The 24,960-nt window shown below is 34.2% G+C and overlaps 1 pseudogene; it reads right to left on the reverse strand.

Annotated features, from left to right (window-relative positions):
* Positions 1-222: 222 nt before the first annotated feature.
* On the reverse strand, positions 223-908 carry LOC102119280 (cyclin-dependent kinase 4 pseudogene; annotated as a pseudogene).
* Between the last annotated feature and the right edge of the window lie 24,052 nt (positions 909-24,960).

Genomic DNA, 24,960 nt, shown 5'->3' on the forward strand with positions numbered 1-24,960 from the left:
GACCACTAGTATTTTAAACCTACTATCAGAAATAAAAATTGTTAAAATGTTTTTTTTTCTTTGTTTTGTTTTATTTTTCCTGTATAAGAAAAGACCCCAATATCAAGGTATAGAAGGAGATAGGAGGGAACATACCCTCTAGTATAAGGAAACAGGGTGGGAGGAGAAGGAGAAGCCTCAAATGGAAGGGTAGAAGGATAATGTTATTAAGGCAGCAAAATATTATCTGTAAAAAGTTTCAGGAGGTGTCTTCAGAGCCTCAGATATGAAGGCAGTGATTGCCTTCTCAGTAGGGTTCTCACCACTCAGGTGTCCAGAATAAGGGAAATGGAAGCTTCTATTCCTTCTGTGGCAGCCACTCCATTGCACACTCTGAGTCTTATGTAAATAAAAGTGCTCCAGAGCTGGGAAGGCAGAGATTTGCTTATGTAGGACAAAATAACATTTCCAGCAGCAGTTGTGCTCCATCTCAGGCACCACCGACTCTACTGGATGAGGCCCTCTGTGGAGAAAGTCTACATGCGGTAGAGACACATCTTAGGGCCCGTCATCCTATAGAGGCAGCCCAATCAGGTCAAAGATTTTGCCCAACTTTTCAGCTTTAGAGTTTCCACAGAAGAGAGGCTTTTGAGGAAACATCTCTGCGAAGACACATCCAACACTTCACAAGTCCACAGATGTTGCCTGTGTAGATTGCAGAAGAACCTCATGAGCACAGTACAAGAGTGTAACAACCACAGGTATAAACACCATCTGGTAGCTATAGATTCTAGCTAGACTAAATCAGCCAGCTTGACTGTGCCACCACTTGTCACTGGAATGTTCTCTGACTTCAGATATCAGTGAACAATGCAATGGAAATGAGGAAAATCTAGGTCTCTTTGAAACTTGTGCATCAGATCCTTGATGGTCTCAGCTGATTATATGATTTGGCTCTGTGTCCCCACCCAAATCTCATGTCAAACTGTAATCCCCATGTGTTGAAGGAGGGACCTGGTAGGAGGTGATCGTATTATGGGAGTGATTTCTAATGAAAACTCTAATGAGAGTAGAAGTGATCGTATTACAGGAGTGGTTTCTAATGAGAACTCTAATGTGAGTTCTCATTAGGAACTTGAAGGCCACAAAGTGGCCACTGTGGGGATCACAGTCATTTTACACTGACTCATGGGCACTAACACCAATTTCAGCCACTCATATTGAGAGGTGGTCATTCTCAGATCAGGGTAGATCCTGTCACCAGGCTGGGAGCTGTGAGGGCAGCCAGCATAAGGGCCCTGGAGCCAGTTCTTGTAGCACCATATGCCCAAGCTTTAATTATTTTTAATGGAAAAAGACAAAATATAAGTAGAGATAGAGTAAGAGAAAGAGAAAAATTAATTAGAATAGAAGAAAAAGGAAAGAAGATTTCCAGGTTTTAAATAAAATATGAAAGATCCATATGCCCTGCAAATAAAATAGCTTAACAGCAATCTGGAAGATTAAACTAGTTATAAAAAGAATCAAAATGGCATTGGGTGGTGAAAATACTTCTTCATTGTGGTCCAGTGAACCAGAATAACTCTAGATGAGAAGGATGACCTGAAGTGCCAAAATGTAAAGGAAAAAAGAAAAGTAAACCCAACAGAAAATCAGTTAAGGGCAGTTCATAGCTAAGAATGCTTGTTGTAAACTGGCATGCATAGAACTGAGTTAGCCTCAGTTGACTATTTCTTAACCTGTTTGCCAAGTGATTATCTCTAGTTCTACGGTCCTGGTGTATCTGTATTAATGCATCTGTGCCTAATGAATAATGAACCTTTTATGTGATATTCTACTACATATATACCAGAGATTGACTCACAATTAATTATTTCATTCAACTTGCTTTATTTGATTGGAGAATTAGTTTAAGCATTATAGCTTGGTTTCTTAACTGCGATTATTCCCTATGGTCATATATTTAAAAATAGGCTATTTTCATTTCCAATTCCTGTCTGTGTTAATTTATCTATACAGTCAATTCATTTAAGTAAATAGTGGAAAATGGAATAAAGTAGAGTGATATTAACTAAGGCATGCGACTCCTAAACCTTTCCTAATGATATCTATTTCTAGAATCATGAAGAAAATTTCAATGAAAAAGTCAACAGAAATAACTTCTCTGTAGTTGATTTGAAAAGTCACTTACAAAGTCCTTATAATCAAAATTTCACTCTATTAGTCTGTAGTAAAATTTTCTAAAAGTGAATTTTCTATTGTTTATTGTGTAAAATTAAAAATGACTATGGATTCTTACATTATGAGAAACAGTGGAAACCTATTACATTTTATTCAGACTTTTTTCCTTTATATGCCCAACTAAAAACCATCAACAAATGTATCTTATTAAAAATATGCTGTTTATGATATAAATGTTTAGGATATATATTTTCTAGCATTGAATTTTATTCTGCAATAGATCACTGCTGAACAAAAATGTTAGCCCAGTTTTTCCTAATTTTTTTGCTGAAGGAAAGTGGATATGTTTGGTCAACACCAGGTTCATAATAGTGATCACATCATGATTGACCTATGCCAATTAAGATTCTGATATTTTTTTCTTTTTGTTACTTGCTGCTGAAAGTAACTATAAAACCTGCAACCTATTTTTAACCAATGACATGTAAAAGGAAGTCTTCTAGAAAGACGAGGGTTATCTTGGAAAACTTTTGCCGTACCAGTCAAAGAAACTGATACAGTGGCACAACCAAACACATTTCACTCCCAACTTAAATGTAATGAGGCTTGAAATTTTAACATACATTTTACAAACACAAGTAATACAAAATGAAGTCATTTGCAAAGATATTGTTGAGTTACTAAAACACTGTAAGTAGCCACCTATAGACTTCTTGATATTAAAAAATTAAGCTTTAATTAAGCATTATCAATTAAGTTTATTGTTCTAGTTGTCCAAAGAAGTGCTTTCTAATTTAATCACCAAAACTTGGCAGAAGTGTTAATACTACAGCACTGGCATTCAAATTTTTATGTATAAAAATGTATCGCGCATCTTATACGTACAAACCAAATACCTGGCTCCAAATTGTGATTTAGGCTGTAGTTTCTATGAATCTCTCAGGGAGGTCTCAGATTCCATTAATCTCATATGTTCAATAAATGTACCATCTAAACAATTAACTTTCTATTATTTTTTTCGTTAGCTGACACACAACTAAACTGAAAAGAATTAATTTTTCAGATGTGTTTTCTGGAATAAGAAATGTCATCTTTATTTTTATAGGTAAATGAAGAGAGGATGCCAAATGAATTGGTAAGCCAGATGTGCTCAATTCCACATATCCCGACTCTCCTTTTACAATTGTTTATTTTATGTAGTTTGAAGATGCCACCTGCTCTGAGGAAACTGGTAGATAATGAACACTAGAATTATCAGTGAATCAAATTGAGCAACCATCTTGCATTGTCTGTGATGCTTGGAGAATATCCCCAGTTTACAATAAATCCACTCAATTAAACTGCTACTTTAAACATCAAAACAAATTTGTGAACAAGTAGTGTGGGCTCATAGAAGCTTAGGCTGTAAAGTTGGGAAAAGGCTGTATGAATCAGTGTTCATAAGCTGCATTTGATGTGTACGTGTTGTGTGCTACTGTGTACAAATATGTGCACGGGCTTATCCAGTTAGTAAATATTTTGCTTATTGTCTATTTGTTACTATTATTTCTGACATGACTATATTCTAGCTTAATTGAAAAAATTCAATACCTTGTCTAAATACTATGTTTCATTTGATTCAATTTTCTTTTAAAGATTTCCATTATTTGAATTAAACTTTCAATTGAATACTTAGTTACACCAATTTTAATCTGAATATCTTTAATTTTTAACTTCCACAAGAGAATGTTTTTTGTAGATAAATATGTAAAATATACGGTAATATTTGACAATTTCACATGATTTTATACATGCTATATCGTTGAGAATAAATCATATAAAAATGTTAATAGATCAGCATCAATATTCTGACTCTCATGACATTTTAATCTGAATTAAAATAATACATATAAATTAAACACTAGATCAGACGAGACTGGGTGCGTTCAGGGTGGTATGGCAGTAGACTAGAAGAATTTAGCATTTTAAAGATTTAATTTTGACTAGTGCTCTCAAATACAAAAAGGCTTTGGATAACTAGAGACAGATTTAGTTAAAATGCTTTAAATTTTATTAAGTATATGTATTAATACTACAATACTTTATTCAATAAGCTTATATTTCTCAAGAGAAATGAAAAACACATTTACGTAACCTGAATAAACCTTGATTTCCAGTGAACAGATTATCAAAAATAAGTTTTAGAAAACCTTTTGTCATTGCACTTAGTCAAGACCTAGTGGCTGTTTGCTGCACTAACTTTAGAGTAATTATAAAATAATAAGCTTGTATTGGTAATCTATATCTATCAAGAAGCTTGTTGATTTTAACTGAACAACAATGACAAAAAAATATTTATTTCACTGGACTAAGCATTTATAATTAAATCACAGGACTAAAAAAAGATTAAACACTAATTAGGTGTAAATTATGGATCATAGAGTCTCCATTTTACTGAGTTAACATCAAGTTCTAACAGTATTTAGAAAGAATATTCGACAAAGATATTTATTAATGGGTGGTCATATGCAGTGCACATCTTTCGCTGTTTGCTTTATTTCAGGAACACTTAGAGCCTCATTAGTATTTGAGTGTGAATTCTGAAATTCTTTTCAAAGAGCAAAATAAAAATATATTTCTGTGCTCTCATCCCATGTAGAAAAATATCTTGCAGAAAGTTAAGATCTTGTGATAGTTTTGTGGGTTTCCAAAGGACAAACCTTTATTCTTAAATCTTCTTATTAACATATATAATCATTGAGTTTATCCACTATATTTTCTAAACATCAGTGGAACAGAGGAACTGCCCATCTTCATCACTGTGTTCTTAATTTTACCAAGTTCTCAACATTATGCTCATAAAATTAAGCAAGAACCCCACAAATGGTTTTGCTTCCAGGATTTTCCTCTTCTAATATGTCACTCTTACTAATCCCTTATTGCTGCTTCTAAATTACAAATAAAATAATGTTAGACTCATGTTTAGGTTATGTCAGCAGAACCTTATCCTAAATAAAATTCTTATATGCTAAGTCTTCAGTGATTTGGACCCTGCTTATACCTCCATCCTTACCTCCTGGTGTGATGTGTGGTGTTTTTCAGTTGGAGAACTCATTTATGTTTCTTGAATGTATGACATTGTTCAGGAAAAGGAGTTCTGAGAAGTGACATAAGCATGAGTTATATCATAGGAAATACATATAAGCTGGTGGACGTTCATCAATTTTACCAAGATACATGTTAATAACGTGCATTTTCTTACACTTTGAAGCATGCCATTCCCATGCCTTGCATTGCTCTTTATCTACCTCTTGAACTATCAGGCTTTTTGGTTTTTTTGTAGTTCATGAGCCAGTTTTTCAAAAAACGAGTTTGTAATGTCGCCAGTGTGGTTTGGTTGTCCCTAAATCATTAAATTATATTAACTTTATACTGTTATCTGTGTGTGTGTGATCCTCCAAATATTTTAATCCATATGTTTCTTTTCTACATTATATAGCTAGGGCCAAAATGAATTATTCTATTAATTATTATTGATGGTATTTAATCTATGCCCTAATGTATCTCAAGTATCAAAGTTAATCACTGTGTAGTTTTCATTTTTTAAACGTTGACAAATCTTGAATTTGAATTCTGGCATATTGTTCAAAGTATTTATGTAAGTTTATTTATACCATCTTTTTAGTGTTCTTTACAGACTTTTAATTCTGTTGCAATGTTCCTTTTCCATTATCTAATGTAGACAGCTTGCCTTTCCCCTTTTTTTCTTTTATAATTATTGTTAGGGTGTTCCATTAATTTCTTCACAAAGCTAACTCTGTTTGTGTGTGTGTGTGTGTGTGTATTTTAGGATGTTTTTCTTGTTCCATTGACTTTGCTCTCTTAATAATTTTTTTCTATTTTACATTTCTTGTTTGTTTCTTACGGTAATTTTTAACTTAATAAGACTGAAATTCAATAACATATTTTTACCTTTTTTTAGTATATGAATTCAAGACTATGTATTTCTTGTTAATGCACTGATTTGGTCACATTAACCAAATTTTGGTGTGCTGTTTAGTCATTAGTTTTCAGTTTCAAACACGTCTACAATTTGGATTTCTTCCTTCAAAAGTGAGTTATATGGAAGTACTCTAGTTGCTTTAGGAATAAGGCTTTTAAAGTTACCTTTTCCTGTATTATTTCTATTGTGGTCATAGAACTATTCCAAATGATTTAAGTATTTTGAATTTTTTTGAGGCTCTCTTGCTTATTCTATCACATTTCCATACTGACATTACATTTTAACATGTAAACTTTCATTGTTTGGTGCAATGTACTGTCTATGTCAATTAGGTGATGTTTATTAACTTTGTTGTCCATGATATCCATGTCAGTAGATATTTTTCCTGTACCTTTTACATTAAAATATTTTATTAAAACCCACAAAATGATAGCAACTTTCTATTTCTTCTCTTTGTGTTGTCAATTTTTGTTTATATATTTTGAAGCCATGCTAGGTCCGATTAGGATTGTCATATCTGCCTATCAAATTGATCCACTTTTAATTATAAAATACTCCTGTTTACCTCTGGAAATGCTTCTTGCTTTAAAGTACAATTTGTCTGATATTAAAACACTCCCTATGTAGAATTTTTGGTAATATTTTAAAATCTTTTTTTTATCATTTTAGAGTAAATCCTTCTGTGTTCTATATTTAAAGTGTCTCATAAGCAATATTGAGGGTTTTTAAAAGTAATTCTGACAATCTTAGATTTTTAATTATATTATTCAGTGCATTGATATTTAAATTAGTTACTGGCATATTTGTGTTTGTATTTATTCTTTCAATATTTATTTCATGATTGTCCAATCTATTTTTACGTATCTGTCTTCGTTTTTACTTACTTTTCAATTAAGAAAAAAAATTGGTATTCTAATTTGTATTCCATTAACATACTAGTGGTAAAATATTTTACCATTTTTAATGGTTACACGGCAGATTAGAGAAAAGCACATCTGTCACCTAACAACAGGATAATAAAAAATAGTATTTGTGACATAGGAGACTGACAGGACTCACTTTCTGGTCACAACCCTGCTGACCAAAATCTGGACAATATCTCGATCTGGTCCAGACAGGATGAATTGTCACTCTTTTCCTAGAAAGTTCTAAATAACCCACCCCTCAATTTTCATTGGCCCAGCCCTGATTTTGCAAGTAATTGAAAGTAGATATAAGGGAGTATACACACAATTAGCAAGAGCCCATGAATTGTCAATTTTGGGTATATTGCCTATGAGTTAGGCCTGATCCAAAAGAGGAAGTACTGTCCAATAAAAGACTGTTGCCTAAAACCACTTACTCACCCTTGAATTCTTTCCTGGGTAAAGCCAAGAACCCTCCTGGGCTAAGCCTCAATTTGATGTTCAATTGTGTTGCATCATTTATACGGGATGGTTGGAGACTTATAATTTTAAGAACTCTGTGCCTATCTTTCCTGCCATTTGTATTTTACTGCAATGCTTTTAATTAAATATATGCTTTAAAATGCACAAATTTATGTATGAGTATTTACAAATGCATGCATACTTTTTTCAGTGCTTGTTATTCCCTTATACATCTTCATATTTTTGTTTATAAAGTAAAAAAAACTTACTTTTATTTTTTAATGTCACCCTACTAGACACAATTTTTTTTTTCAAATTCTATATCCCTCAATTTATTTATATGTTTACTTCTACAGAATATTTGCATTGGGTATAGAATTCTAGACTAGTATGTTTTGTTATTAATTTCAACACATTAAGTATGACAGAAAAATATCAAATTGATTCTATTTACTTGGTTTAGAGAGCTGCTGTTGTATAGTTAATCTTTAAAGATTATTAATTTTTCTTTCTGTATGATTTTAAGATTTTTTTTTTTTTTTACTACTTAATTTCTATGTGTTTTGGTGTAGATTTCTTAATGTTTATCCTAATTTTCTGAGCTTTTTGTAAAAAGAAATATACCTTTTATCAATTTTGGAATGCTCTTAGTCATCATATTATCATACAGATATGTATCATATGTTTGAATATTTCTTATTCTTTATTGTGTAAGTTTTAGATTTTGATGTGTATATGCGTGGTGATGTGTATGTATACTCAAAACTGAATAAAGTGTGGCAATAAGCCACACAGATATCTGAGGACAACATGTTCATTAGAAGAGATAGTAAGCATAAAGCTCTGAATAGGAACATGTGTTACATATGGAAAGTCTGTCCTTAAAAATTCTAGAATGTTTCCTCTGTTCTCCATTTTAATTAACACAAAATTGACTCAGTCTGGATTTGTATTTTTCATCTTAGATAAAGATATGCTAGGCCAGGCGTGGTGACTCACGCCTGTAATCCCAGCACTTTGGGAGGCCGAGGTGGGCGGATCATGAGGTCAGGAGATCGAGACCAGCCTGGACAACATGGTGAACCCTGTCTCTAGTAAAAAACAAAAATATTAACTGGGCGTGGTGGTGCACACCTGTAGTCCCAGCTACTCGGGTGGCTGAGACAGTGGAATTGCTTGAACCCAGGAGGTGGATGTTGTAGTGAGCCCAGATCACACAACTGCACTCCAGCCTGGCAACAGAGAAAGACTCGGTCTCAAAAAAAGAAAGATATGCTATAGTTCTTTTAATTTGTATCATATTCTTATAATTCCTTATTCTCTGACATTGGTATAAATCTCATTATTAATACTTAATGAAAGTTAAGTAAAATAATAGTAACTAATGTTTATTCAATAGTTATTACATGTCTCCAGAAAGGAAAGTGGTTATTTTGCATACGAAATTTAATTTTTTTAAAAAGCAATAACCCCAAAACATTTTGTGACAGAAAATAAAGTTAGGATCATATTTTACCTAAAGGAGAACCTTGGAAAAGCTTAGAATTGTCTCAATTTTGTACAGATATAAAAGGGGGGAAATATAATTTGTATGTGTTCAGGACTGTGCTAAAGTTGGCCGATTTAAATATGAATAAGGGTTTTGCCCTGATCTTGAGGGATTAATGATCCATTAAGATAGACACATAAACAGACAAGTAAAATATGGTATAATATATGCAGGGCACAAATTGAGCATAGAGATGACACTGTAGTTTGATAGACAAACCTCTCAGGCTTTTCATGTAGCTCTTCTGGTTAAGGGAAAGGCAGTGAAGTTTTGGTCTTGATCAGAGAACATGAATAGACAGGAGAGGTAGCCAAAACACAGAACAATCATGAAAGGACTGCAGAATATCAAGAGAATGAAGATATTCTCACCGCTCTGGAGCAGAGAATTGTAAGATGTTATATTACTCACAATGATGAGCTATCCAGGGACTGTGAGCAGGGCAGTGATATTCTTTGGATTTTTGTTTTGGAAAGACAAGTCCATTGGTTTTCTAGAGCATAGATTGCAAAAGGAACACATTGATCTAAGAACAGCTACTGAAGTATATTTTTCACCAATATAGGTGAGGGGTGGGTCACAGCAAAGCATCCCTCTAATGTATGAACATTTATTAAGTGTTTTTACTTTTACATGTGTAGTCTTGGTCTTATTTTTATTTTTAACCAATTCTCCCTTATTGGGAATATTTTCTACATTTTTTTTTTACATTACAATGACTTAAAACATTTGCGTTAGCTTATGGTTAAGTTTTTAATTAAAACATAATTTATGAATATTGATTATTGTTATAAAGATTAATTTCCTTGGTTGGCAAATGTTTTGCCTGAAGAATTTTTTTCCACTAAACAATGAGTATAGTCATAAAAATATAAGGAAGAGTTAATGAATGTATGCCACGTATTAGAAGTCTAATATCAACAACATTGAGGAATAAATACATTTTTAAGATGGCTTTTTCCGATTTTATCTGCTAGTTACTAGCAAATTCAACTAGCACACAAAAGATGAGTCATGCTGTGATTATATTTAATTTACAAATATAATATTAAATACATCCCTATACTAATCAAATGAATTTATCATATTAATACATTTAATGAGGGATATTTTTGAAATGTCCTTTTGATCAAATCATGCAATTATTTAAATTAATCTTTAGCTTGAACTAATAATCAGAATAGAACATCACAATGTGTGTTTGACTGCAAGTATGATTTTTAGCATATTTATTCACAAAAGAACAAATGTTAGCCCTAATTGGATAGGTATTTGAGACTCTGAAAACCATATAATTGTTTAAGACAAATTTTACTATATTAACATTAACTGATTTCATGGTATAACTGTGATTACCATAAATAATTGTAACAGATTTGAAAATTATTGACCTATAGACTTATCTCTATTTAGTTTCAAACTTTTCTGTTGAGATGATCTTAAGATAATAGAAATAACTTTGGAAGAATAGCAATAATGAATTTGATCTATACAACAAAATTTCCCCTTATCAGGTTAGTATAGTTAAAAAAGCAGAATCAGGTTTTTATGGAAATGTTTTACTAATTAGCTCTTTGTTCCTGTATCACATCACATTTTAGAATTTTATGTGATCTGTGTGCAATGAAAAAAAAATTAAAATGTTCTGTAGTTAATTATTTTAATTATAATTGTTTTACTATATTTAATGGCCAACCACAAAATAGATCCCTATCTTTTTTGGTTAAAAATTGAGAAACATGTACCTGTATAACTATTTATTATAAAATATGAATTGAATATTTGCTACATGTTATGTAGTGTGTAAGGATTGGAATGTAACAATGGAAAAGATCCAATCTCTGCTTTTAATGAGCTCACATTCAGAGGAATAATTAAGAGAGTATTTCAGTATAGGTAAAACTATTTAAGATATAAATATTACAGTAAAACTCTCTGTAACAGACCTGCATGTTCTGCACATGTATCCCAGAACTTAAAGTATAATTTAAAAAATTTAAAAATTACATTTGATTTGAGCACAAACTAATCAAAATACAGTCTACATTCTATAGATATCACATCACTTAATATCTGAATGCCAGCCAGTATACAAAGTGTACTCTTCCCCCAAATAATATAGCTAATTTTTTTCAAGTGTTTACACTTTATACACTGTTGTAAAAGACTTACACATTTTAAACACTTATTGTTTACAGTGTTCTAATGAGGCAAGCGCTACTATAATGCCTATTTTGCAAGGAAGGACATTCAGGCCCAGAGATGTCAGAGGACATTTTTCAGATAAGGAAGCTAGTGACAATAGTGACAGCTTTCACCAGTTCTGGTCGAGATTATATGTGCATAATTGTTCAATTCTGCTGCAAAAGACAAAAAGTGTATTACACTTGTGGACTGAATGTTTTGGGTTAAAAGGCATTGAAGGCTTTATGTAATAAAGCCAACTGTTTTATTGCATCTTAAATAAAATATACAATTTTATTTAATAACCGATCTTAAAAGACAGCAAAAAGTACTTTCTCTTTTTATCAAGAAGATACTTTCTTTTTGTTTTTTTCTTTTCTTTTTTTTAAAAAAATTATACTTTAAGTTCTAGGGTACATGTGCACAATGTGCAGGTTTGTTACATATGTATACATGTGCCATGTTGGTGTGCTGCACCCATCAACTCGTCGGTACCCATCAACTCATCATTTACATCAGTTATAACTCCTAATGCAATCCCTCCCCCCTCCCCCCTCCCCATGATAGGCCCCGGTGTGTGATGTTCCCCTTCCCATGTCCATGTGATCTCTTTGTTCAATTCCCACCTATGAGTGAGAACATGCAGCGTTTGGTTTTCTGTTCTTGTGAAAGTTTGCTTAGAGTGATGGTTTCCAGCTGCACCCATGTCCCTACAAAGGACATGAACTCATCCTTTTTTATGGCTATGTAGTATTCCGTGGTGTATATGTGCCACATTTTCTTAATCCAGTCTGCCATTGATGGACATTTGGGTTGATTCCAAGTCCTTGCTATTGTGAATAGTGCCACAATAAACATACGTGTGCATGTGCCTTTATAGCAGCATGATTTATAATCCTTTGGGTATATACCCAGTAATGGGATGGCTGGGTCATATGCTAGTTCTAGTTTTAGATGCTTGAGGAATCGCTATACTGTTTTCCACAATGCTTGAACTAGTTTACAATCCCACCAACAGTGTAAAAGTGTTCCTATTTCTCCACATCCTCTCCAGCACTTGTTGTTTCCTGACTTTTTAATGATTGCCATTCTAACCGGTGTGAGATAGTATCTCAGTGTGATTTTGATTTGCATTTCTCTGATGGCCAGTGATGACAAGCATTGATCGCAAATAATGAAAAATTTAAGACTTAAAAATTGAATAATAAAGTTTTCAGTAGTTTTAAATTTTTTAATATTTAGAAAAGTTTCTATGGCCTTCGTTTTTTGAAAAATAAAAAAGCAAATTCTAAAAAGTCTTTAAACAGTCTCTGTGTGCACATCATTTTCATAATTTATTAAACTCATAATTCAACACCTATTGATAATTTGTTCATTGAAAAAATGAGAAGAAAGTGTTTGGGAATTATTTTCATCCCTATGGAACTGAAAATCAAAAAAGCATAACTTTCTTCAGAAAGGTGTAAAAGAAAAAGCTCTAGGGAAATATCGCAAGAGCTAATTAATTCAGCCTGCTGCAATAATGTTACATTCACATTATAAGGCTTCTTTCTGAAAATTAGATGTTAGTTTTGAAGTGTTAATATATTAAAATGAATGCAAATTATCCCAAATAGTCACTAACTAGTGTGGATTCTCATTTAGTTATAACAGTTACAGATTTTAGAGGATCAGATACACAAAAGCTGGATGATATAAGGAAAAATTTTTTAGATATAATTAATTGCCAAATCCTTTTATCTTTAAGAATCTAGATGGCACTAGTTTCATTAAAATTATTTGTGCTCATTTAAATTTGTGCATTGGTATAACTGAAAATTAAACTGTGCTAAAGCATAGCAATGTTTAGTGAGATTGAAGTGTTTGTTATAGTTATTCAGGATAAAATAATCACCTCTAAAGTATGCTGCTAATTAAAAAATGGAACATACCTTAAGAGGATTCATCACAGTGTAATGTCAAATTATGCACATCATTTAACCTCAAAATTAAATATTTAGAAAGCAATGAAAATGGTAAAACTTTTTACTATATTGCTATTTTATAACTTGGTGGCAATAAAATGTGAAAGAGAAAACCTTGCTTTTAGAGATAGACAAAATTGACTGTTTAAAAATTATATATAAAAGACGTATAACATGATGTTTTAAAATGCATGTACATAGTGAAATGACTACTAGAGTCAAATAAATAATCCTGTCCATCTCCTTACATACTTACCTTTTTTGTCTCTGTGATAGGAGCACTTGAAACCTATTCTCAGCAGATTTCCAATAAAACATATACTATTATGAACAAAAATCATCATGCAGTGCATTTGATCTCTAGATTTATTTATTCTACATAATTGCAACTTTGTAAACTATTATCTACATTTCCTCATTTTCACCTCCATCCTCAATGTCCTCACCCCCTACCCTTGGTAAATACCATTCTAATCTCAGTTTCTATGTTTTCAACATTTTTAGATTGCATATTATAAGTGAAATCACAGCTATTTTACTTTCTGTGTCTGGCTTATTTCACTTAGTATAATGTCTTCCAGGTTTATTCAGCTTGTCACACGTGGCAAGATTTCCTTTTATTTGTTGGCTGAAAAATATTCAATTGTATGTAATATATATACACAAATATTTATATATTATATATACATATATTTTTTATATGTATTTTTTATATATATATTTCAACACAATTTCTTATTCCATTCATTCATCTATAGATATTTAGGTTGTTTTTATTTCTTGGCTGTTGTGAATAATGCTGCAATAAATGTGAGAATGCAGATATCTTTACCAGTGGTTATTTCATTAGGAACTTACCCAGGGGACGGATTGCTGGATCATACAGTAGTTCTATTTTTAATTTTTGAGGAAATAATACCATTTTCCCTAATGACTATAACATTTTACATTCCCATCAACATCATTAAAGGGTTCTATTTTCTTCACACTCTCACCAACACTTATTACTTCTCATCTTTTTGATAGTGGCTCTTTTAGCAGTTGTGAGAGAATATTTCATTGTGATTTTGATTTACATTCCTGTGGTAATTAGTGATGTTGAGCACTTTTTCACTTACTTGTTGGACAGTTTTACATCTTCTTTGAAATAAGGTCTATTTAGAACATTTCCTCATTTTTATTTGGGTTATTAATTTATTTGCTTATATTGAGATTTGTGAGTTCCTTATATATTTTGAATCTTAATCCCTTATCAGATATACGCTTTGCAAATATTTTCTCTCAACGTGTAGCCTGCCTTTATGTTGTGTTGATTGTTTCTTTCGCTGTACAGAAGCAATTTAGTGTGATACAGTCCTAACTGCTTATTTGTTGTTGTTGTTGCTTGAGGCTTTAGTGTGATATATATATATATGTAATTGTCGAGGTCAATTCCAAAAAGTTTTTCTTCTAAGAGATTTATGATTTTGCATCTTGTGTTTAGATCTTTAATCTATTTGGTTGTTTTACAATCCTGTAGGCTAAGGGCCCAATTTCGGACCCAATTTCATTCTTTTGCATATAGATATACAGTTTTCTCAGTTCCCTTTATTGAAAAAAAAAAGCAAAAAAACACGTTTTCCCAATCATATATTCTTGGTTCCCCTTTTAAAACGTAATTGGCTTCATATGCTTGGGTTTATTTTCTCTGATATCTCTATTGTGTTCCCTTGATCTTTGTGTCTGGTTTTGTGCCTTTATTACACTTCTATGATTGCAATAGCAATGTAATACAAATTCAACTCAGGAAGTGTGATGCCTCCAACTTTGTCTTTCTTTCTTATGATTTATTGTCAATTAAAGACATTTTGCTATTACATATAAATTTTAGATTTTTTTATATTTCTGTGAAAAATATCATTGGAATTTTGATAGAAATTGTATTAAATCTGTATATCACATTGGGTAATATGGACATGTTAACAGTATTGTAGTAATGTGCCTTGGTTTGGATCTTTTTGGATTTCTAATGTGAGAAATTAAAGGACACCAAATATATGGTATCCTTTAGGCTTACTGTATATGTATTTCTATATATTTCTCCATGTTTGAAAATTTTCCAGCCATTATATCTTTTAATACACTTTCTGTCCCTTTTTCTTTCTTTAACTCCCATAAAATGTGTAAATTAGACAGCTTGATGGCCGTCCCATATGTCCCTTAAGCTATCCTTACTGCTTTTCATTGTTTGTTTGTTCCTCTGACTAGATGAATTTCAATAATTTGTCTTCAAGTTTATTAATCCTTTCTTTCCCTTGATCTAAACTCTTATTGAACCACTTATTGAATTTTTCATTTCAGTTATTGTGTTCTTCAGCTTTATAATTTTCAATTTTCACTTAAAAAATATTTTCTATCTTGGCCAGGCACAGTGGCTCACGCTTGTAATCCCAGCACTTTGGGAGGCCGAGGCAGGCAGATCACGAGGTCAGGGGATCAAGAGCATCCTGGCTAATATGGTGAAACCTCTTCTCTACTAAAAATACAAAAAATTAGCTGGGCATGGTCTGGGTCACCTGTAGTCCCAGCAACTTGGGAGGCTGAGGCAGGAGAATGTCATGAATTCGGGAGGTGGAGTTTGCAGTGAGCCTCTCGAGATGGTGCCACTGTACTCCAGCCTGGGCAACAGAGCAAGACTCCATCAGAAAAACAAACAAACAAACAAAAACAAAACAAAAAAAAACTATATTTATATATATTTCTATCTCACAAGTAAAATCCTTACTTTGTTCACACTTTGCTGTGCTCTCATCAATATCTTCATGATTGTTAATTTATAGTCTCTCTCTCAGGTAAATCTCCATTTCATTAGAATTGATTTCTGGAGATTTCTTTTGTTATTTTGTTTGAAATGTACTCCTTTGTTTCTTCACTTTTCTGGACTCTCTGTGTTGATTTCCATACCGTAGGTAAGACAGTCTCCTCTTCTCTCCCAGTCTTAACAGACTGGCCTTATGGAAATAATAAACCAGCCAGGTTCAGTGGCTCATGGCTGTAATCCTAGCACTTTGGGAGGCCGAAGCAGGCAGATCACCTGAGGTCAGGAGTTTGAGACCAACCTGGCCAATATAGTGAAACCCTGTCTATACTAAAAATACAAAAATTAGCCAGGTGTGGTGGTGCATGTCTGTAATCCCAGCTACTTGGGAGGCTAAGGCAGGAGAATTGCTTGAAGCTGGGAGGCAGAGGTTGCAGTGAGTTGAGATTGCTCCACTGCACTCCAGCCTGGGTGGCAAAGCAAGACTCCATCTCAAAAAATAAATAAGTAAAATAAATCTTCCCAGAAATTCTAGGTGCCTTTTAATTATTTGTCCTTGCCAAACCTACTATCTTTGTTTTTAGTGGCCTCCAGGAAACTAGGGTGTGCTCAGATCCATCTGTGCCATGAGACGGGGGAAATAGAAGCCATTCCTTTAAGATGTAGATGGAAAAGCTGGGTGTTAGATATGTGTTTCAATTACTTCGATCCTTGGGGAAAAGGTGGAATCTGGAGTTTACCTCCCACTTGCTCTAAATCAGGGAGTAGGTGTGTGAAAAATGTCTTCATTCCAATTCAGACTGCAAACTCAACTCATTACTTTGTTGTTTGTCACCCCCAAGGGCGCAGTAAATGCTAGCTCCTAACTGCTTTTAGAGACAGGCAGGTGAGTTGGAGGATAAGGTCTATCTCTGGTGTAAACCTGAGGGACAAGTGATAGGAAGTACATACAAACCTGTTCAGCATCCTTAAGGCAGCTACCATTTGCCTCCCCTGTCAGTTCCCATAAGTGGGTCAATTCGTGGCCTGACCCATCAGCAGCATCTGGGAAAGTTAGAACGTCAGACAAAAACACCCAGCTCTCAGTTTCTCTCTGAAAGAGTAGTCTGTTTGTTCTGTGCCAAACTGGGGGAAGTAGCTGTTGGAGCTACTCTTATCCCCATTTAAAACCATGTTTTTGTTCTCTGTTGTCTGAGGGGACTCCTGAAGGCTGAACTCAATCTGCTCCCAGAACTAGGTGATTTAAGAGTCAAAATTTTCCCGTCTCAGGGAAAACTTGGAAGTTGTGGATTCTCTCCTGATTGCAAGGCAATTTGCTCCATGTTGGGGTTATTGTGGTCTTTTCTGTCTCAGCTATATTCTCAGTGGTTTAGTGAGTAAGAGTCTCCCAATTCATATCTGGATTTCTCTCAGAGGGAATTGATCCCGGTGTTGATGTTTATTTGGTGCATCAGTGGGAGGAGAAAAAAGCAAAAAACTCCTATTCTTCTACCTTGTTGATGTCTTCTCCACAAAACTGACTTTAATTCTTGATTCTTACTCAATGTACAAAAAGAGAAGTAACAGTCATCATGACTATCATATTGATTTCTTAGTATGCTTTAGATATTGTCCTAAGTGCTTTGACTATAATTTATACACATAAAAAAATATTTTTAATCACCCTCAAGCAAAATTTTGGAAAATAAACACCACTTAAAAGTAAAAAATCTGTATAGAAAGGACTCATAAAAAGAAAAGAGCTTCATTTTAATGGAAATGACCTAGAATACTAAATAACAGTACTTATAAGTTACATGAAAATCATTAACTAAAACGAGGAATCACCTGAAGTCGTGATTGCTTCTATATGTTAGAGAGATTCATCTTGTGTAATGTACATTCAAAAGGGATTATTCCAGAACAATTGAGAGAAATTTGCTACCTATATAATTTCTTAAACGGTAGGAATTATCTGAAATGTGTATTGTGTAAAAGTCAGATATTGGTATAAACATGTGACCTAATTGTTATACGGAGACACAAGAAATTTGACAAACAGTTCAAATAATATAGTTTCTGAATAAAGTTATCCCTTTGAATGTAGAGGTGGCAAAAAAAAAAAAAAAAAAAAAAAAAAAAAAAAAAAAAAGAGCAAGAAAGGTTAAAAGACACTGGATTACCAGCATGGTCTGAGATAGCCAATAGGAATCAAGCTGCTTGGAGGTTGTTCATATTGAACAATTTAACATAGTCAACCCCAGAAGATATTTGCACACCTACAAACATGGTATGGTGGAATATTAAGTTATGTGGAATACTAAGTTATATAATGAGAAAATAAATTGGCTTCTTCATAACATTCTGAAAGAGCAAGCTATAAGTCTTGAATAATGACAAACTGTCTACATGTAAATGAGAGAATAATAAAAGGTGTTGGGGGACAGTGAAATAAAGATATGCCTTCCACTATAAACATGGCAATAATGACAATAACTAAACAATAAATAAACCAACCTTAGGTATGTAACAAGAGATATCACTTGCATAATTAATAATATAAAAGCCCTCAACATATTTCCATAAAAAACAAAGAGTTGAATTGTATTAATTTGCTTTAACTCTGCTGATAAAGACGTACCCAAGACTAGGCAATTTACAAAAGAAAGATTTCAAGTCTTTCTTGTGGACTTACAGTTCCATGTAGCTGGTGAAGCTTCATAATCATGGTGGAAGGCAAGGAAGACCAAGTCACCTCTGACATGAGAACAGCAGGAAGAAAACCTGCCCCCATGATTCAATTACCTCCCATCGGGTTCCTCCCACAACACATGAGAATTGTGGGAGTTACAATTCAAGATGAGACTTGGGTGGGGACATAGCCAAATAATATCATTTGCCCCCCCCCCAATCTCATGTACTAACATTTCAAAATCGATCTTGCCTTTCTAACAGTCCCCTAACATCTTAACTCCTTTCATCATTATCTCAGAAGTCCACTGTTCAAAGCCTTATCTAATACAACACAAGCACCTTTCACTTATGAGCCTCTAAAATCAAAAGCAAGTTAGTTACATCCTAGATACAATGGAGGTACAGGCATTGGTTTAATACAATCATTCCAAATGGGAGAAATTGGCCAAAACAAAGGGGCTATAGGCCCAATGCAAGTCCAAATCCAGAAGGGCAGTCAAATCTTAAAGCTCCAAAATGATCTCCTTTGACTCCATTTCTCACATTCAGGTAACACTGGTACAAGAGGTGGGCTCCCATGGCCTTGAGCAGCTCCACCCCTCTGGCTTTGCAGGGTATAGCCCTCCTTTTGGCTGCTCTCATGCACTGGTGTTGAGTGTCTGTGGCTTTTCCAGGCACACGATGCAAGCTGTCAGTTAATCTACCATTCTGGGGTCTGGAGGATGGTGGCCGCCTTCTCATAGCTTCACTAGGTCGTGTCCCAGTAGGGACTCTGTGTGGGGGCTCTGACCCTACAATTCTCTTCTTCACTGCCCTAGCAGAGGTTCTCCATGAGGGCCCCACCCCTACAGCAAATTTCTGTCTGGGCATCCAGGCGTTTCCATACATCTTCTGAAATCTAGGCAGAGGTTCCCAAACATCAATTCTTGACTCTGTGCCCTGTGGGCTCAACACTTTATGGAAGTTGCCAAGGCCTGGGGCTTCCACTCTCTGAAGCAACAGACCAAGCTGTACCTTGGCTGCATTAAGTCATGGCAGGAGTGGCTGGGATGCATGGCACCAAGTCCTAGGCTACACAGAGCAGGGCAGCCCTGGGTTTCATTGACAAAATCATTTTTTTCTTTCTAAACCTCCAGGCCTATGATGGGAGTGGCTGCCACAAAGGTCTCTGACATGCTCTGAAGAAATTTCCCCATTGTCCTGGTGATACACATTCAGGTCCTCCTTACTTTTGCAAATTTCTACAGTCAGCTTGAATTTCTCCTCAGAAAACGGGATTGCTTTCCTTTTATATCACATTGTCAGGCTGCAAATTTTCAAAATTTGTATGCTCTGCTTCCCTTTTAAAACTGAATGCCTTTAACCACACTCAGGTCACCTTTTGAATGCTTTGCTACTGAGTAATTTTCTTTTTTCTGCCAGATACCCTAAATCATCTCTCTCAAGTTCAAAGTTCCACAAATCTCTAGGGCAGAGGAAAAATGCTGCCAGTCTCTTTACAAAAACATAAGAAGACTTGCTTTGCTCCAGTTCCCAACAAGTTCCTAATCTCCGTCAGAGACCATCTGCCTAGATTTCATTGTCCATATCATTATCAACATTTTGGTCAAAGCCATTCAACAATCTCTAGAAAGTTCCAAACTTTCTCAATTTTTTCTATGTTCTAAGTCGTCCAAACTCTTCCAACCTCTGCCAATTACCCAGCTCTAATGTCACTTCTACATTTTTGGGTATCTTTTCAGCAACACCACACTCTACTGGTATCAATTTACTGTGTTAGTCTGTCTTCATGCAGCTGATAAAGACTCACTTGAGACTGGGCAATTTACAAAAGAAAGAGGTTTAATCACTTACAATCCCACATGGCTGGTGAGTCCTCACAATCATTGTGGAAGGTAAGGAGGAGCAAGTCACGTCTTACATGGAAGGCAGGAGGCAGAGAGAGAGCTTGTGTGGGGAAAGTCCTATTTTTAAAACCATCAGATTTCACGAGACTTATTCACTATCATAAGAACAGCATGAGAAAGACTTCCCCCCATGATTCAATTACATCCTACTAGGTTTCTCCCATTACATGTGGGAATTGTGGGAGTCACAATTCAAGATGAGATTTGGGTGGGGATGCAGCCAACCATATAATAAAGCCTTCAAATTGCACAAAATGCATTCAAAAAATAAGGAATATATTTGTGGCTACGATTGCTCACATTCTCACTGACTAGACTAGAAATAATGAATAAAACAAGGAGACTTGTTATGAGGTAAAAACAAATGTTTACTTCATATGTAGATCATCACATCAGTTATTATTACTGTATTGTATTACACTTTGACAATAATTCATGATCAATACTTTAGCATTTGTGCAAATATGTTATTTTCTATTTTAACAGTAAAAAATTTAGTATTCTATGGTTTGCGAATTTTGTGACCCGTGATTATTCAGTAAAAAGTGAACACCTCTTATTAGTAAATTTAAGAGTTTCTTGTGACTGGTAACTCTACTTTATTGAAGATAACTTATTTTGATGATCTTGTGATTACATAGTTAACATGAAAAGAGACTTTGTAAGTATACACGGCATGATTTACTCCATGAAGACGTATTTTGCATTATAATTAAAATTATCTAAGTTTTATGGCAAAATTTTTACAATTCTATTAGTTCTATAAAAAAGAAAAGGCTTAAAATATACAAATAAGAATAGGTTTGAATTTATAAATTAATCATAAAATAAAACTGATTGTAAAATAAGTTATAATTTATGTTTTCTGTTACTGTTTGTTTTCTACAGGTCTATAAAATACTGTAGAAATTATATGTTTATATAAAATTTATTTTAAACTATCAAGATATTCTTTCATAATTATTGATGTTCATATATTGGTAATTTTTACATTCACTATGAAATTAATCATTAAAACTTTAGACCAAAATAATCCTGAGAACGTGAATATAATTATTTCTCTATGAGCTTAGATAATGAGCCAGGTGGTGAAATCAGACTCACATAAATCCAAGATCTTAACTGAATCAAGTTTTATGAATTATTTCAAGTATATAGTCAATCAAGTGACTCAGAAAAATCAGGAACATATCTGAAACATCAAGGACACTCTGTAGTTCTTCCTGCTCAAGCTCAGATATTGACTCTGATAAAGAATAGAGAAGATTTTAATGAAAAACACTGGTTACTATAAAACACAGAAGGGAGATTTAGTTTAGAAAATATTTTATAGGTGATTTTCCAGGTATTCATGATAAATGCACAGATTCTGGGATTATTTATCATACTGGTAGTTTCAACTTCATGTAGACTATACAATTCTGAGCTTTTCATTCCTCATACTGTTCATGTTCTTCTATTTACTCACAGCACCTCAACAATTCACTCACATGATTAGATCTTGTAGTTTCTATTAAAAATAACTGTACTACATGTACAACTTTGAATTTTATTTTAAGCATCAACTCTTAATGATTACCCTCTCCCAACTTTATGTTTCCAAAAGGTATACCTGACTGCTTTCCCAAGATTTTTTTTACTTTAATAGAATACTCTAATAGATGTATCTCACCACTTTTTTCACTGTTTAACACCCTTACTATGTCCTCACTACCTACTTTATTCTCAGATGTTCATAGCTATCTTCACCCCCTTACCTTTTTCCTCAACTTCCTGTGTATTTACTTTATTTACTTAGGAAAAAAACCTCCAAATCTAGCTAAACGTATTTTTTAAAAAAGATGAAACTCTCTCAAAAAAATTCTTTTGAAATGAAACAAACCATAGTAATCGGTTTTCTTTTCATTTATGCCAAAAATCTCAAGAAGCCCTAAAGCTGAAATTTCACTTCCATTTTCTTGATAAACTTAATCTTTCAACCTCCAAAATGATTATTTTACAGATTGTTCACTACACTCAAATCTCCATTTGACCTTCCTACATAAACAGTTTCATAATGTCATCGCTGAATTATTTATTGACAATAATAAAAGCAGTTGTAAAACAACTACCTAATCTTACAATCTTTGAAATGCAAATCTATTAGTATAATTATTTATATATAATAATCCTTTTTGTCCTATTAAATATATAAACTGTCTTGTCTCCTTTTTAAGGTCAAATTTTACATTTGTTTACTTAATGTCAGTATCTCCTATCACAGGTTTTGTTCTAGAAGCAATTACATCTTATATATTATGCAATTTTACTTCTCTGTTGCTTTTGTTATCAGCAAGGAAACATTTTCTAATATGTTGCTGTAACATCAGGAAATAAAATGAAACCTTTAAAAATATCATCCATTTCAGCTATCAGTCTTTTCCTCTTTCTTTTATAACCAACCTATAAGAAATTGTTGTCAATACTACTGCATTTCTTAATACCCAATTCTCTTCTAATCTCTTCAAACAAGATTCATGATGTCCTGTTTATATTTCTAATGACTGACTTCTTAAATAAATTGATCAATTATTACTCATTTTTCTCTATCTCAGCAGCATGCAATCTCGTGACACTTCCTGCATCTCATTTTCTTCATATATCTAATTATTATGTTTAGTTGCTCTACTTCCAAGTCTTATCATCAATGCTAAAACATATTTAAGCTAGGACAACTTTATCTATTATCAGAAATATTTCAATAGCTTCCAAACCACCCTCCATGATTTCCACCGTTCTCTCCCCTGGAGGAATGCCTCCACTCAGTATTCAGTACCACCTGGAAACATGTCAGTCTGAAAACATATCAGTCAGAAAATATCACACCTATGTACAAAATCACCTAATGTGTCTCTCAATCATTCACAATAAAAGACAAAGGTCTTACAAATAATTATAAACTCTGTGTAATATGGATTTCATTTACATCTATTCTAAAAAGAAAGATGTTAGGCTGATATAAAATATAAATAAATGATATTATAAAATAATGACAGGTAGTGAGAAAAGTCATACACATATAGAATTGTATTAGTCTTTTTTACGCTGCAGATAAAAACATACCAGAGACTAGAGAAAACAGAGGTTTAATGGACTTACAGTTCTACATGGCTGTGGAGGCCTCACAATCATGGCAGAAGGCAAGGAGGAGCAAGTCACACCTTACATGGATGGCAACAAGGAAAAAGAGAGCTTGTGAAGGGAAATTCCCATTTTTCAAACCATCAAATCTCATGAGACTTATTCACTGTCATGAAAACTACACAGAAAAAAAACACCCCCATGATAAAATCACCTCCCATCAGGTTCCTCCCATGACATGTAGAAATTGTGGGAGTTACAATTTACGATGAGATTTGGGTGGGGACACAGTCAAATAATATCATTCTGCCCCTGACTCCTCCCCAATCTTATGTCCTCACATTTCAAAATCAATCATGTATTCCCAACAGTCCCCTAAAGTCTTAATGCATTTCAGCGTTAACTCAATAGTCCATAGTACAAAGTCTCGTCCGAAACAAAACAATTCCCTTCCACCTATGAACCTGTAAAATCAAAAGCAAGTTAGTTACTTCCTAGACACAATGGGAGTACAGGCATTGGGGAAATACTGTCATTCCTAATGGGAGAAATTGGCTGAAATAAAGGGGCTAAAGGTCTCATGCAAATCCAAAATCCAGAGGGGCAGTCAAATCTTAAAGCTCCAAAGTAATCTCTTTTGACCGCATTTCTCACATCCAGGTCATGCTGATTCAAAAGGTGTGCTCCCATGGCCCTGGGCAACTCGGCCCCTGTGGCTTTGAAGGGTATAGCCCTCCTCCTAGCTGCCCTGCTTTCACAGCTGGTGTTGAGTGTCTGCAGGTTTTCCAGGCACACGGTGAAAGCTGTCAGTGAATCTACCATTCCAGAGTCTTCAAGATGGTGACCCTCTTCTCACAGCTTTACTAGGTATTGCTACAGTAAGGGCTCTTTGTGGGTACTCCAACCCCATATTTCCCTTCTGCATGGCCCTAGCAGAGGCTTGCCATGAGGGCCCTGCCCCTGCAGCAAACTTCTGCCTTGGCATCCAAGGGTTTCCACACCTTCTCTGAAATCTGGGCAGAGATTTGCAAATCCCAGTTCTTGACTTCTGTGCACTCGCTGGCTCAACACCATGTGAAAGTTGCCAAGCCTTGGGGCTTGCACCTTATGAAGCCACGGCCCGAACTCTATGTTGCCCACTTTCAGTCACAGCTGGAGTTGCTGGGACACAGGGCATCAAATTCAAAGGCTGCACATAGCACAGAGACTCTGGCCCTGGATCATGAAACCATTTTTTTCTAGGTTTCCTGACCTGTG

This window comes from Macaca fascicularis, chromosome 1 (assembly GCF_037993035.2).
Source record: "Macaca fascicularis isolate 582-1 chromosome 1, T2T-MFA8v1.1".
NCBI classification, from domain to species: Eukaryota; Metazoa; Chordata; class Mammalia; order Primates; family Cercopithecidae; genus Macaca; species Macaca fascicularis.